The sequence below is a fragment of the Crocodylus siamensis genome, chromosome 11, assembly GCF_052110815.1.
Source record: "Crocodylus siamensis isolate JL-2025a chromosome 11, ASM5211081v1, whole genome shotgun sequence".
NCBI lineage: Eukaryota > Metazoa > Chordata > Crocodylia > Crocodylidae > Crocodylus > Crocodylus siamensis.
In genome coordinates this window covers 2,255,678-2,268,322 of record NC_143405.1, presented here as the reverse complement: position 1 = coordinate 2,268,322, position 12,645 = coordinate 2,255,678, and the positions used below count along the sequence as shown (strand labels likewise).

General features: G+C 36.9%; 1 protein-coding gene across 7 annotated transcripts in view; it reads right to left on the bottom strand.

Annotated features, from left to right (window-relative positions):
* DENND1A (DENN domain containing 1A) overlaps positions 1–12,645 on the bottom strand; it is a 283,149-nt gene that overhangs the window by 223,412 nt on the left and 47,092 nt on the right. The window lies entirely within an intron of this gene.

Below are 12,645 nucleotides of genomic sequence, written 5' to 3'. Positions count from 1 at the left end.
TGCAGAAAATCGTGATCCTTTTCAACTGTTTGAAGTTTGGCATGTTGGATACATTGTTACCAGATGCTTGACTTTTTATAAAATGTTTCCACAAGATTTGATCGTTCTGGAGGGAGGGAGGTTTTGTAAACAATCTTTACTGCTCAATTATTGTTGTACTGCACTGGAGCTAATGCTAGAGGGGCAGAGAACTGTTTTGTGGCATATACACCATATACTTTTGCTTTCAAAACCAGTCCCCCACCCTAAATTTCTCACTGGCAAACTTTAATAATAAATTAGTTTCCCAGTGGTTTAATTTTAACAGATGCAAAATAGTCATTAAGATATGCTCACTTTTTAAAAATAATTAAAGACAGAATGAGAATATTTTTAAGAACCAGTGACAGCAATCTATGAGGTTAGATCTGCCACATGGTTATGTTTAGTTGATTTTAATATTTTGCTCTTAAAATGGATTTCAAATCTTGATAGGCAAGCAGAATTTATATGAAATTCAAAAGAAAGATCATCCATCAAAAAGGGAAAAAAGAGATAAAGATGGTATGTTTCTGTTAAGCCCCCAGTTTGGAGAGCTTCTCAGATCTGCATGCAAGTTTAATTCACTGCTAAGGGTCCAGTCATTGGCACGAATAGCTTTATCCATATAGGCTGGCCCTCCCTTCCCTTCCCCTCAACCTTCCAGTAGTGTTTGCAGAACCAAGTCTTAATGCAGCTTATGACATTACAGATCTGTTCCATACAAGTGAATACAATATCAAGATATCACAAGGTATTGAGAAAAAGCAGAATGCAGGAAGGCATATCCTCATAAGAACACTACATGGTTTAGTATCATAATTTAAAATGAGGGACCTTGTTAAGTATATAGATCTCTTTACCATCAAGTTAAACATTGCTTAATATTAGCAACGTTACAACCAAATTTCTCGTACTGCGTACAATTGCACTTCCACATTTTATATATTGACCACACAGCCAACAGTATTTGCCCTCAACTTAACTTCCCATGGATTCCCAAGCCACATTTTGCCCCAAGATAGTAAAAGAAAAAGTTACTAGCCAACCCAAGGTTCCAGTCAGACTTAAAGCTTGTGTACTGGTGACATCACTCATGTAGTCTTAGCGACTCACTGCTGCAAAGGACTCAAAAAGAGTACCTCTCCATCATTCAAGAGTCTTCAGCATCTACAGCCTTTTATACACCCTGAGGAAGCTATTCAGTATCATAAATCACCCTCCCTGGAATCATCTGTGCCACACAGCATGCTTCTGTTGCAAACTTGCTGGTAACTTTCATGCAATACATTTGCCATGGGACAAATAAAATTCGACTAGTTTCTTTTTTCTACCCAGTCCATTGATATCTAAGAGGAGGTACGCCTCTGAGAAGTCAGCCTCATTAAGTGGTAATGGAAAAAACAAAAGGGAAGGGGATGTGGGTTCATTTTAGTTTTTTTACAGCTAAAAACGATGAGTAAGCAAGATCTTAGAAACAGCAACCAAAGGATTTTTTTAAGTGATCTTAATTATGTCTGTAGATGAGGCCAGCACAAAAATCTTTACCTTGATACAGCTACTCCTCGCTTAACATCGTAGTTACATTTTTGAAAAATGCAACTTAAAGCAAAACAGTGTTAAGCAAATCCAATTACGTCACAGTAGTTACCTACTAGCAGGCGGCAGCCAAATAACCAAACACTGCATGACTTTAAATGGGTATGTTCTCTAATAGATCAGCGATGTAATAACGAAACAACATTAAAATCGGGACGACGTTAAGTGAGGAGTACCTTCATTTGACTTTTACAGAAACGTAGGTTTTTCTCTCCTCCCAAAAATTTTGTTTTCCCTTTCAGAAGTAGTTGGAAATAGCCTTAGACCTTTGCAAAGTACAAGTGACTTGGGGAGTTTATATGCAACTTTTTAAACGTCCATCAGCTTAGTGTCTCAAGAGGGCAAAAATCTGTTTTGTTGCAGATGTGCCTGATTTGAATGAGACATGGTTTCCTGTGGTTTCACCATGGTAGTGCTGTTCTGCGTTCTGCAGTGCAAAGAGGGAGTTTGAATCCATGTATCAAACTAAATCCAGAATTGGCTCTGAGTGGTTGAGAAGAACTTTTCCAAACCCTATTCAGCACTGAACCCAACCAGCATGGACACAGAATTCAAGTCATGCAAAATATCAGCTTAGCTTTTGGTCACGCTGCTAGGCAGATTATTCGGTTTAATATTTTTCCCGCCTCCATTGGGAACAAATGAGGATTTTGGAAAACAAGATTTCATATATTGATAATGAACAGTACTTGTGTGTGCCTTTTACAGATGAAGATGCAAGATTATTGCCTGTTGGCCAACAAAGCCACTTTAGGGGGCAATATTATAAACCAAACCAAAAGACATGACACATTTAATAATGTGCCCACCCCTTTAAAGAGGAAAAACATATTGATTACAACAACACAGGATGGGCAGTAATAACGTTTTCCAATGGAGATCAATAGCATTAGGATTTTAGATTACAGTTTAAGTCACTTAAAATGGAAGATCTTGCAAATATGACCCATCTGGCATATTAATTCAAAATCAGTGAAGATGAAAGATGCACAATAAAATAATAAGTAATTATTCAACACTCATGTGTCAGAAACTACTGCACTAAAACCTCCAACATACTCTTTTCACCCCCCCTTTTTTTATATATAAATTCAAGCATCACCGATGTGACATTTAAAACATATTACCTATGCTTCAAAATTTAAAATACATCTGCAACAAAAAAGTATTCCGCCTTCAGAAACTATTCCTGAAGTCCGTTAAAAGTCCTTTTCTTGTGAGAGAATATGAAGAAGAAACAAGTTGCATAATCAAGACCTTTAACACACAAATGTCAGAGTACTTCTGAATTATTTGCCTTAAAAACTATCCAGTATAGCAGTGATACAGGTACTTTGTGGGTTTATATTCTGTAATCTTCAGAAACTCTATAGTGTCTTCAGTGAGCTGGGTAAGAAGCAAGATATATGCTGCAAGAAAGTATTACACAAATACTGACAGTGAAGAGAGCTTATTGAAATCCAAAAATTATGGAGCTGAGCAGCTTCTGACTTGGACCCTATTTCCTAAATTTCCACTTGCATCAGCAAATTACAGCACACAGAAATTTGCTATTAAATAGCACGCGCTGCATCTTCTGGGCAGGTCTACACAGCTTTTAATCCCTATTTATCCCCAGACAATCAATTTTCTATCTTTTTTCATATGTTAAGAAATGTGTAAACCCTTGTCCTTTGAAATAGGTCTTTGAAACCGTCTTAGAGTGGAAATGAGAGGATTACCATATGGTTTGCTGAACCTGAGCAGTCTGAAGTTAACATGGTTGTTTGGCCAGGACTGAACAGGAGGGCTGCTGACTCCAGATTTAGCTTTTGCGATGTAGACTCTTTATATAGGTTGCATTATCCTGTATCATAAATTGCAGTTACAGCCTAGAAGAAGTTATGTTATAGCTACACAACTTGCACCCAATATGGTGTAACATCCCCATCCCTCAACCCATTTCCTGTGCTTCCATCCCAAATGCAAAACCTGCATACAAAAGCTAAAACATTCTTGTACTTTAGTCTGCAAAAAGCAACAAAGTCCCCCAGGAACTGCTAAAAGGGGGGGGGTGGAATTTGGGATATTTACAAAGTACAATGAGTTTTGTTAATCTAAATAAAATTTATTTTTATTTAATTTTCTAACTCTTGGAAGTTGAATGGCATTTAAATTTCACCCAGGTTTTTGTTCACATGAAACTGGGTTTGAGCAGTATACTGAGATTTTCCTGCCTCATACCGATAATGATTCCGATCCTGGAGACCAGTGCGAGTCCACCAGTTTTTAGGAAAACAGGTAGAAATAAGCATACAGCAGGAAATGCTAAGTAGCTTGCAGGATCAGGCACAATAAATCGCCATGATGTCTATTAACAAAGACATTGCAATATACAGGTTCTGTACACAGTCTGCTTTGCAGAACACACTTCCCTCTAACAGTACCAGCATGGCACATGTACAAAACCTGGCACCCTGCAGTTAAGAAAACCGCCTTTAAATTCTGTCTGGCAGCAATCCACTTGCGTGTCTGTATGTTTTTACAAGTACTCTATGCTTTAAGCTTGCGTCAGCTCCATTGCTTTGAGTTTTAAATGGTCTGGGAACATTTATTAAACATTTTCCAAATAAAGATGGAACAATACACAATGGAAAAGCATACATCACATCAACCCCTTGTATCTGTACTTTAATTACTTTATCCATTATCCACTATCTCTACAACTCCCATTTGAAAGAAACTTCAGCTTGAGTGCTTAAACATATTGTTAGTGCATACACTGCTCCGATACCCAACCAACTGATTTTGAGTACTTAGAGAAAGCTGTACAAACATGCTAACAAATACCCCAACCACAGGTAACAAAATTTATGGAAGCAGCCTCTAAAGGCATTCATTTAAGTAAATCTCCATTTATCTAGACAAAAATATACCCTGAAATCATGGCAATGCTAAATTTAGAGATTAACTCAGCTACTTCATATCACTTAGGGTTTCAATCCTGATTTATTCTTTACTGGCCTCTCTCTCAAACCAATTCTTTATTTCCATATGGGACATTTTATATAAATCTGCAAGGATCTATTTAACCAACCTCCCTCCCAGCATATCTAGCATATTTAGCTAATTGTTTATAAAAATAATCTGATCTTGGAAACTATGCAACTGCAAAGCAATCCTATCCAAATTCCACACATCTGAATTGACATCATTCATAATAAAAGGCCTCTTGATAAAACATTACAAACTAACTCTTGCAAAGCAAACTTTAAACATTTCCTCGCATGTCAAATTTGACGATAGAATTGAAGTACTGAAATAGGCATGGCCCAATGCATCACGGGCACAGTACCCACAACAGCAATCCCCTCTAAACAAAGGAAACCAAGGATACTGAGACCATGAGATCAACTATGAAGGTCTACTTCCTCTACTGGTGTCTACAACATCTGCTCTGGGTTATATTTGGAACATAACTTGCTGTACTCATTGCTGAATCCTACCTATAGTCAGGGGAGAAAGAAAACTTAGGACACACTGCCTATTGGCAAGTTGGTCCAGAGCAATTGCTTTTGCCTTCAAGGCAAAAAAAAAAAAAAAAAGTAGCACAGCATACCAAGGTTAGCTGTAGCCCCACCTCTTCTCCAATAGTGTGTGCATTTATTCCGGTGCGCAGTTGTTGTTTGTTAGGAGAGACCAAACAACAACTGCGCAGTGTACCTTTTTTTTTTTTTTGTCTGACTTGCTATAGAAGAGCTCTTTAAATGGTACACAACTTTCTATTTTTTTAAATAATTTTAAACGTAGACCAGTTTAAGAATTATTGTCTTTTATAAATAGTTAAACATGTGCAATTTAAAAAAGCCACAAGCCTTCATTTTATTATTTTAGTCCAGTATAGAACTGATGCCGGAATAACTGAGAATAGGAAGGCAGCATAACTGCAGTGATATGCCCTTGTAGCATATTCCCATCCCATCAGCTGGAAAATTAAATTAGGTTACAGCATGGATTAACATTTAGGCTTGTGGGGAGGGGAAGGTAGTGTATTTAAACACCATAAAATTGAACAATGAAATTATATAGTTTACAGCTAATTTCAAAGTTCTGCATTTAGCTTTTGTTGAGCAAGGTTCTGAGAGGGTAGACAGTAATTATATTCATTGTTCATCAATTGTCCCTTCTTTATGAAGATACAAATAAAATAAGTGAAATACCATTAGTATTTCATTTGATATGCCTTGTGTTACATTCATGGATAATGTAACAGGATTTGTTCCATTAGAAAAAAAATTGAAATGAAGTATTAATCCTTTACATGATATTTGTAATTAATTTGTTATTCCACTGACATAAGAGAACAATTATTAAAAATACATGTATTTTTGGCAAGACAGCGCAATGGCACATCATAAGGTAAATACTCCATGGGGGATGATTTATATCAATTTAGTGTTTACTGTTAATTCATTCATAAAGATACAGTCATGATGAAGGAAATCTTTTCTTTTGAAGGGGGTGTGTGTGTGTGTGTGTGTGTGTGTGTGTGTGTGTGTGTGTGTGTGTGTGTGTGTGTGCGCGCGCACGCGCACACACGTATGTTAATACCACTGCAATGTTTTCTTACTTGTTATTCCCTGGAATGGGGCATCCATGCAAATAGTTGTGTATAGCAACTCCAAAGGTCTTATTTTGGCTAGATCAACGTCTGTGACTAGTGGCTGCTTTCCGTGAAAGCTGCATCTCCTGGTGAGTGTGTTGCAGTCTACTCTGAACAAAACGTTTAGTAGGAAATGTAATTTTATATAAAGCGGAAACGCTTTTAAAGTTTAATACAAATTCAGGGAGTACAATAAGCTTTCTTTCTTAGTGCAGTAGTGGAAACTGAACCTTCTAACATTGGTATGCAGCCTTTCATTTAATTGCATCATTCATATATTCCCTGGTGCTGGGTATGACTAAACTGCAATAATCTGTTGCTCTGCACCCATTGAGGCACTGAATGTCTGGACTCGCTCTGGTCTTTGGACTCTGTCTCAATGGTCTAAAGGCAGGATGGTAGGTCTTGGGCAGCCTCCACTCCACCATACCATTGCCTTGGTCTACATGCTGAAGGTCTTGGTGTGATGGTCGCATAGACCTCTTATACATACACCATAGGCCAGAGGATTGATGGTTGCCGAGATTCTTTCCCATTCAAGTTTGATTTTTCAGAATAGCTATTAGCACTGCATTTAATTTTACAACCTATTATTATTTGCATGCAAGTATTTTTAAGGGAAAATGTATAATGTTTGCTTAATTTAAACATTCTTAGATATGTAGCTTGGATCTTTAATGACCTGCAGCTTTATTTTCCTTAGTTATTTTTTCAGAGATAACTTAGGTATAGTATGTTTGACTTGGGTCATTTGGCTGATACAGAGGTGTGCATTACTACTTGAAGTTGTACATACTAAGGAAAATGCTTTGCTTTAACAAAGGCTTAGTAAGAAATGTGACCTGACTCTGTTCTGTTGTAAACATTGTATACCATTATTTTGCATTCAAGGAACTTGAAGCCTCAGGCATATCTCAGCTTTTTGGAGTCTGTGTAAATAATTTATTGCGCTTCTCCAGTAAAACTTGGCTAAAATCTTACTCTACTTTCTATAAATGAAAACTGATCTTGTGAGGTCCCTTCCAGCCCTAATTTCTATGAAATGAGAAAAGTAAGGATACCTTACAGGTAGAAGGTGTTTTGGAAACTAACTTTCCCCTTGTTTTTTGTCTGTGGGACATGTTTGACCATCAACTCTGATGAAACTGATCTCAGGCATTTTTCTGTGGGACTACACCATTTCATAAAGCATGCATTTACCATTGGATTTTTTTAAAGTTGTTAATTGTCTATTACATTTTCTTGATGCCTTTTAATATTGTAAACGTTTAAAAAAAATGCTTTTCTACTTCTCACAGGGTTGTAGATTGTAGCCGTGTTGGTCTAAGGACATAGGCAGACAAGGTTCTTTGCGTGTTTAGCAAAAGAAAAAATATATAATTGAATATTGATTTTGAATGGGATCCCTTTAAAAAAGAAGGTAAGAAAAAAGTCTGAGTTATCCTTCCAAGCTTTCAGTGACATGTGACAGTTGTGTTTGTGAACACATTGAGATTTCTAGGCCTACCAGAACTTGTACGTTGGCTGAAGCCTTTCTTAGATTGTTTTTTTCCTAGGCCCCTTTGAAGAGCCCAGGATAGTCATTTGGTACGTATAAATTTCTCAGTGACTGAAACACTGATAATCCTCAGACTTTGTTCACCACAGTTCAGTTGGGGTTGAGATAAAAGAATTTCAGGGTCTACATGATATACCATGCTGTTGCCAGCAAATTCATTCCAATGTCTGTAATTTGAAGGGAGGTTTGGGGATTGCCTTAGTCCTGCTTATGCAGGGTTAGAATCAAGAAATTTTAGAAGTGTTAATTAAATGTAGGTCCACTCAAAATCCTAACTCAAAAATACAGTAATCATTGCCATGTGGGAAGGCCTTCTCTCCCCACCCCCTGCCTGGCTCTCACCCATTGACTCCTCAATCTACATTTTCAGTGACTACCTGTCTTGTATGCATACCAGACCAGGCTCTGGTTTCTTTACTTTTCATTCTATCCAGGAAGAGCACACACCAACTGCTGAAACTTCCTCAGCCTGACGAAGGGTTTTTGAACCCCAAAGCTTGCTTAATAACTGTTTTCCAACTATGCAAGTTGGTCTAATAAAAGAGATCAGATTCACTCAAAGAACCTTGTCTGCCTATGTCCTTAGACCAACACGGTTACAACCTACACCCCTGTGAGATGTAGAAAAGCATTTTTTAAAACGTTTACAATATTAAAAGGCATAGAGAAAATGTAACAGACAATTAACAACTTTAAAAAATCCAACGGTAAAAGCATGCTTTATGAAATACAAGATATAAACTATAAATACTTTTTCAGCACCATAATGCAACCCTTTCAAAGTAAACAGCTGAAGTTATAGAAATGTTTACTACCAGAACTTCTAATCCATGGGTGCAGGAGGATTCAAGATATGAAAGCACAACCCACCTGAGGACAGCAAGCAACAGACCCATTCATGTACCACAACTCTTCAAACTAACTTTCTACCCTTCAGACATAATCTGCATCTATGTGACTATTTATGCATAAACAGCAGACACTGACCTATTGTTTTTAGTTGTTCAAGTTGTTATGAATGTAGTACAGTTACCAATTAAGTGAACCAACAAGTACTACGTACATCAGCTGTTGGACAAATAATGAGTCCATTGACATTCATGCAATAAAATCTGAGGGTTGGGAGGTCCCTTTCCCCCCTCCCCCAAAAAAGTTTGGGAGACAAACTATTTCCCTGCAAGTGCCAAAAAGCTTACTGATGACTTGAAAATGCTTTTCACCACCGTAATAATTCATCTATAAACAGCATATAAAAAGATTACAAGTCATACAGGAAGTTATGTTGCACATGGTCAACTACAACAATCCAAAAGTGGGAAATATGGAGAAGACAAATAATAAGAAAGGACAGAGAAGAAGGACTGAGATGCAGGGAATTCAAAGGAAACATTCAGAATTAAGCACATTTGTACAATTTCAGCAGCTTCCAAACAATTCCTGGAAATTAATATTATTGGACAGAAGAATAGGATTTTGAGGTACATTTTTTTTTTTTTTTTTTAGCTTAGAACCAATTGTGGTAAGTTCTAATTTAAGTTGCAGCTTTGTCATGACATCTTACAATCTTAAAATTGGTTTATCAGGGAATATGATCATGAATCTACTTCGTGTGTGTGTGTGTGTGTGTGTGTGTGTGTGTGTGTGTGTGTGTGTGCGCGCGCGCGCGCGCGCTGAAAAAGTAATTATTGTGCCATTATTCATATGATATCAAAGTTGTTCCGTTTCCACAAATTTACAAAAACAGTTAGTTTTAAGGAATGCACTGATGTACATAACGCAAATTCATGAGGTTCTCACTAAAGAAAACCTAGTGTCCATAATTTACATCTAGAACATACTGGAGCATCTGGCAAGATTCAAGGCAGACTTGTTTACACATAAAATTATAGAAGCAATATAAACATCAACACATTTATATTTTAAAGTATTACATTTTTAGGGTGTTTTCAGGTGCTGTTAGAACTACAATAAGTTCACTTTAAGTAAATGTCAACAGAAACCAAAGCTGGAGAAAGCACAATGCAATAGGAAGCTATCAATTTAATTTTTCTCAAGAGAAGAACTGCAACAGTAGTGTTATTGGAGCAATTCACTGCAGGTAGATTACACTTTTTGCCTGGGCCTGATACTGAAAGGACTTGATGCACTGCATCTTTGCAGGATCCTTAGACTAAGGCAAGAATAATGAAGGGCTTCTGTACTGGCAGAAAGTTTGTTTTTGATTGAAGACTATCAGGAACAAGTATATAAATCATTCAAGGTTACGGTAAGATAGTTAAAGAACTTTCACCTGTCATGTCTTATTTCCTTCAATTACTATGAAAAGCCAAGGTCCACCACGGAGACCACTGAATGGAGAGAGCATTTTCACTGTAAATTCTCTTCTCTCACAATGACAGACAAAAGAGAAACCTGTTACAGACAACAGTATCGCAAGTGCTGCCCCTCACTTTCAGTACATTGAAGGATTTTGGGTACAAAGCTAAATCTCTCAGATCAATTTTCCAACACATGAACCAGTCCATGCACAGCACACTTTAATGTGAAGACCCTAAAAAGGTGAACCTGCACCACTTCTAGCATCAGGAGCAGATTTTCTACCTGGGAGTACCTGCTCATGCATACTTAAAATATTATGAACAGAATCTAGAACATACAAAACTAACTCTCTTGATAAGAAAATAGGAAAGCTCTGATTAACTTTTATTCAGAGAAAAAACGTTTTTTTAGTAGTTTCAGGCTGCTTGGTATTTTTAATCCACCTAATGCCAATTTATGTCCTCCAGGCTACAAATTATCAAAAGTAAACAAAAACTGTAGCTCTTCAGCATCAGGACTATTGGTCATAATGAACTACTTGCCCACTCAAAAGCCCAAAGACAACAGACTTCACCAAGAGCAGGTCAAGTGCAAACAGCTAAAAAGAAGAAAAAAAAAAAGTGTCAAGACAGTGGTGGGTAAAAGCACTGAAATGACTAATTTATGAGAATAGCTTTATCACTGGATTAAAGATGATACATTGTTGATGGTAATGGTGATGAATCTCACATTCAAGAGCTATTTGTCACTTCAGATCATCTTAAAGAGTAGTGCCAGGTTCAGCAAAAATCAAATCTTCAGTGCTAGTCACAATCCAGGAAAAAGGTGAACAATACTTGCCTGAAGTGAAGCAATACAGGTGGGTTTCCTTTCTCTCTCAACTTCTGTTATTTCACTCATATAAAAAAACATTTTGAAAAAAATGTGTTTCAGTGTAGAAGACTTGTTCTCTGCCCAATGCAAACAAATTGGAATTTAGAAGGGATCAGGCATCATCTGCTCAGTTTGAAATTTAAGGCCAACTTCTTTATCTAGAAGTAGTAGTAGAGGATCTGCAGCCCTGGAGCAGTTAAAATAAAAGCCCAGTTTGAATACTAAATTCACAACTAGAAAAGGAGTCACAGCCCCAAATAAAAGATAATACAGTAGGGCTAAAAAAAAAAAAAAAAAAAAAAAAAAAAAAAAAAAAAAAGGACAAAGTAAAAAAGATTTTTCAAGCAACATTTCAAAAATATTTTCAACCATTTTTTTACTGAGGTCTTTCAAAGTCACTAATCTATTGCATGAAAGAAATTAGCTGGTCACTCCAAGTAAATATTAAAATATGGACTTGAAAGATTCAATAATTGTGTCCCAGATAACTTAAAGGAACACACTTAAGTTTCACAGTCACTGTTTGCCAAGCAAGTGTGTAAACTTCACCACAGTCCCCTGGGGGGAGGGTGTAAACATTCAGCTGTTTGTTGAGTTGTATATTTGAGAGGGTCTTCCTCTCCTGCCCCCAGCCCTTTGTTACACAAGTCTATCAACTTCTTTAGAAATAAAAACTAGCGCCAAAAATCAAGAAAGGTTGAACATCTTTTAATTCAATACTCAGGAAACCCACAAAACAACTTCCATAAAGGAAAAAGGAAGCCATGTTTTGAAAATGTGAAAAAATATATCTTAAAAACATTTCCATGTTTTCTCCACCATTAAAAATTAATGTAGATATTCAACAGAAGTATGATTTCCAGAGAGGAAAAAAATATTTCAGAAGCTTTCCAATTTCTGTTTATCCAATCTATTTTCTTACAACCTTCTTACCAGTATATAAAAGTTAATGGAGATGTGTTTTAAATGTGCAGGCCATGAATAGTGATGTTCATTCCTCTCCTGGCTCTTTGTATTTATACTTCCAGACAACAAAGTTGCCTGGTGACGGCCTATTCAGTCCAAGAGCAGCTGGCAAAGCCTCCCTTGTCCTGACAATGTTGGGTGAAGTAGTTAACCAATATTTCATGCTATCATTTAAATGTGACAGGTCATGGCTGCTGGTGCCTCAAAGGGCTGCAGTTACATGATAAACCCGATTTTCCTAAAAAAGTCACAGGAGGAAAAAATATACAACAGTATTACCTGCATCCAACAGGCAGCAAAATTAATCTAAACAGGGTTAGTGAATCTTCTAGTGTGACAACAGTGGACACAGGCAGGTGGTAATATAAACCACTTTGGTTCACATTTACAGAATGCAAAGTCTCAACCCACACAAAAAAGCCCATAGGGAGTTGGGCCTTGACATTTTTACAAGAAACACTCACCACCTTTTATATTTACAAGACATGCATTTTAAGTGGGTTTTGTGTCCATATCTACTTTCTAAAGAGTACCACTTCTGCCAACGATTTAACATGTAGACAATTCAAATTTTCCAAGCCAACCTTTAAGAGCAAAAATAAAGAATAACTATTTGATACAAAGTTTATAGCCAACCTATTCCATACAAGTACTTTGGCAGGTTAAGAAG